We start from the raw sequence: 4,100 nt of genomic DNA, 5'->3' as shown, positions 1-4,100 counted from the left end.
AGGCGTGAGCCACCGTGCCCAGCCAATGTATAATTTTTTAATGATTTTTAATGGTAACAAGTCACAGATTCTACTTATAGCTCTGTGGTTTGCTACAGATAGACATATTTGGAGAAAATGCTCAATTGTAGTTAAAAGCTGGTGAAAATGAAGTGTTTTTTCCAGCCAAGTTCCAAGGACCCCCTGAATTTATGCATGGACCCAGGTCATAGACCCCTGAATTAGAATGCCATGCAATATTCCAGGTAGATGTTTCATGACTTAGATTATGGTAGGCTTAATGAGATTTAGGGAGCGGTGAGTGAAATCCAATTCATTCTAATGTACAGTGGCTACTTTTTCAAAAATGAAATTCCCAAGGCATGGATTCTCTGTCAAATTCTATTTAATCCTGAAGAACCTTATGTAATATAATTATATATTATATTATATGTAGCATATATTATATGTAATATAATGATATATAGTATATATTATATGTAATATAACATATATAATTATATAATTGATATATAAAATATAATTTTATATATATGTATATTTAGCAGTGGTCTTGTGACTTAATTGAAAGCTAGGTAGCATTTTGTTTTTCTACCACTATCCCCACGATACCTGGAACAGTTGTTATACTGTTTTAAAGTAGAATTTAGACCCTGCTTCCAGTCCTAGCTATGTAACTTTTGAAAACTTGTTTGCCTTTCCTATAAAATGGGGGTAGTAAAATGCATTCTCCAAGACTACCAGTGCATAAATAACTAACAAAATTTAATTATGATTTGGCCAAGAAGGTTCAGCAGCAGAGTGCTATAATAGTGATGCAGTTGATTAGTGATGTCTGTTACGGCCATGAGCAACACATATTCCCCATCCTTAAGTTGGACAATTTAGTCTGTTTGGATAGAGGGATGTTAGGAAATGCTGTCTTGAGAGGACTTGCGGAGTAGGTCTGACTCCGACGGGACAAAGGCCCCCATAAATGTGAAAAAGATAGTGTGAAAGTGAGCTGATAAAACCATTAGCTTGCCCAGAACTTTATTCATATGTTAATCTTGCCTTAAATCTTACATAAAAACATATTGTATCATTATTCTTAACACTAAGCCATCTTGGCTTTATGTTGAGAGAATGTATGCTTATTCCCATTCCCTTACCTCCAAATTTTTGTCCCTGGAGATTAAATGTAACTGGGGAAAGGGCAATTTTCTTTGCTGTCTACTGGGCCATTGGTGATTTTTGTTATAAAATATCATTCTCTCTACCAAGTTTCTACTTGTTACAATTTTAAATGGGCAAGGGATCCATGCTCAGGAGGGAAAAAAAAAAAAAAAAGCCAGGATCTATTGGAAAGCTTGACATACCCTTAACAATAGCACTGCTACCAGATATTAGTACTGTAGTCTATAAATAATTCATTGATCACATGGCTTTGAACAGTTCCATCAAACTCCACTAGAAGAGGTGGCAAATTATTCTTCAACACAATCATTTCTTTTCATCTGTGAAAAATAGTATGCATTAATACCATGGCAAATAAGGACTGAAACTCCAGCCAGGCAATCTGTTAGAAGAATTTTGTTGATCAAAATCTCTGGCATACTTTGTGCAATTGCCTCTCTTGTGCCACCACTGCATGGAGTCACTGTCCCTGTTAATTTTATTAATTTGTAGGTTTGGCAGTCAACCTCAGAAGTGGTTCTAAAATTCTACCTCAGGCTCAGCGAAATGTTTTGGCAAAAACCTAACAAAAGCATAGTTGGAATCAGAGTGTATAGAGAGTCAGCTGTTAGCTGTATGAGATAAAAAGTTATTTTATCATGTTTGGTTTGGTGTATAAGTATGTCTTTTCAGCTGATCACTATAGAAGTAAAAATTTAATTAGAGATTAGATAAATAGATGGATGGATAGTGAGATAGATGTATGATAGATATTGGATAGAGAAGTGAAGCTTGGAAAGAGAAAATGTTCTATTTATCTTTGAGTAACTAACATGAAAATGCAGCATACAAAATATCTCTAAATATATCTTAGTCTATTGGTCTCACTTTCCATATAAATGTGATGAGTGAAGTTAGAGCAGAGTTCAGGAAGATGAGATGAACAAAAAGGATTTCCTTCTGAGTCTTATCCAAACAACTACACGGTTAGACACTAAATCAATGGTAGCACTTTGTATAGGCTGAAGGTTGCCAACTTAGCATGATGGGAATGAACTAAAAGAAGCTGAAAAGTAACTGGAACTAAGAATTCACCACTCTCTCTCCTAAGTGTGTGCCTGTACACAATTCTACTACATTTTCAAGTCAGCTTCCTTTGAGGCAAAAGCCAGTGTGTCTCTTTGCTGCATCTATTACAAGAATGAAAACCATTCTCAGCAATCTGACTGCGGACATTCCAGAAAACATGGACATCACTCTGAAGGGAAGCACAGTTACTATGAAGGACTTCAGAGAAACCCTGCAGAGGGACTTCAATCACATCAGTGTAGAACTCCATCTCCTCAGAAAGCAAAAGAATAAGCTCCAGGTTGGCAAATAGTGGGGAAATAGAAAGGAACTGACTACCATTTGCACTATTTGTAGTCAGGTACAAAACATGATCAAGGGTGTTATACTGGACATTCGTTAAAAGATGATGTCTGTGTATACTCACTCCCCCATCAATGTTGTTATCCAGGAGAATGGGTCTCTTGTTGAAATCCAAAATTTCTTGGGTGAAAAATACATCTGCAGGGTCTGGATGAGGCCAAGTGTTGCTTGTTCAGTACCTCAAGCTCAGAGTTAATCCTTTTTTTTTGAGATGGAGTCTTGCTCTGTCGACCAGGCTGGAGTGCAGTGGTGCGATCTCAGCTCACTGCAAGCTCCACCTCCCGGCTTCACGCCATTCTCCTGCCTCAGTTTCCCAAGTAGCTGGGACTACAGGTGCCTACCACCACGCCAGGCCAATTTTTTTTATTTTTAGTAGAGACGGGGTTTCACCATGTTACCAGGATGGTCTCGATCTCCTGACCTCGTGATCCACCCGCCTCAGCCTCCCAAAGTGCTGGGATTACAGGCATGAGCCACCGCACCCGGCCAGGTGAGTTAATCGTTGAAGGAAACATTTATCTTGTTTCAAATTCAACTGCTTTGATTGAACAAATCACAACAGTTAAAAAGGATATCAGAAAATTTGGGGATGATATCTATGTCACTGAAAACAGAACAGTTTTGCAGGCTGGTGAATAAGATCTAAGAGTCGTCCAGCTACAGAAACAAGATAGCGGATAATTCCTAAGACCTATTTGCAATATTTTAATGATGCAATAAAAGACCTCTATTGATTTTGGGAGTTGGGGGCAGGGAAAACCAGTATGAATCCCTTGTCTTCCAGGATCCTAATTATGTTGGATGCAGTATCATATTGCACCTGGACCACCAGACTTAAATGAGAAGGATCCAGGCTATGATCTTGAGTCAGCTATTGTGTAACCTCAAATGAGTCACTCTACCTCTCTTGGCATCCATTGTGTATCCTGAAAATGAGGCAGTTGGATCAGAGAATCTACTGGGTGCATTTTAGCTCTGAGAATGGGGTGATATACAAAGAGGAGAAGAGCATGGATTTTCATCAAGCCCTCAACTTAAATAGCTTTGTCTAGGAAGTTCTTAGCTTCTTTAAGCCTCAGTTTTCTTATCTGAAAAACTGAGTTAATTATAGTGTCTAACTTGCAAGGAGATAATTTGGGTAGATCACTTAAATATATCCTAAAAGTTAATATATATCCAATAAATAATAGCTGATATTCTTTGTGTTGCTATTGTTGTTTTGCAGTAATGGCTATGGTTTTCAATGTTTTAAGCCAAAAGATGTTTTGGGGAGAATTTAAGTAGCAGGCCAGTTGCATAGAAAGAAGGCTACGTATTGGTGAACTGAAGTCATGCCACACGGTTGTGTACATGACCTTGGGCCAACTCTATAAATCATGGACTATAGGTAGACCTTATTACTTATTCCTCTTTGTGGTAGTACTTTTTACGTTTTTAGTAATGGAAGGCAGAGTGATGTTGGAAAAAGAGCAGGAATTAAACATTTTTTTAAAAATCTTATCTTTAGTGACAGA

The 4,100-nt window shown here is 37.7% G+C and overlaps 1 pseudogene; it reads left to right on the top strand.

The window, feature by feature from the left end:
• The first annotated feature begins 2,356 nt into the window (after positions 1 to 2,356).
• Positions 2,357 to 3,351, top strand: LOC119625690 (large ribosomal subunit protein uL6-like; annotated as a pseudogene).
• The last annotated feature ends 749 nt before the right edge of the window (positions 3,352 to 4,100 follow it).

Source organism: Chlorocebus sabaeus, chromosome 22, assembly GCF_047675955.1.
Source record: "Chlorocebus sabaeus isolate Y175 chromosome 22, mChlSab1.0.hap1, whole genome shotgun sequence".
Taxonomy (NCBI): Eukaryota; Metazoa; Chordata; class Mammalia; order Primates; family Cercopithecidae; genus Chlorocebus; species Chlorocebus sabaeus.
The sequence above is the reverse complement of the archived record's forward strand: the minus strand, read 5'-3'. Positions and strand labels throughout refer to the sequence as shown.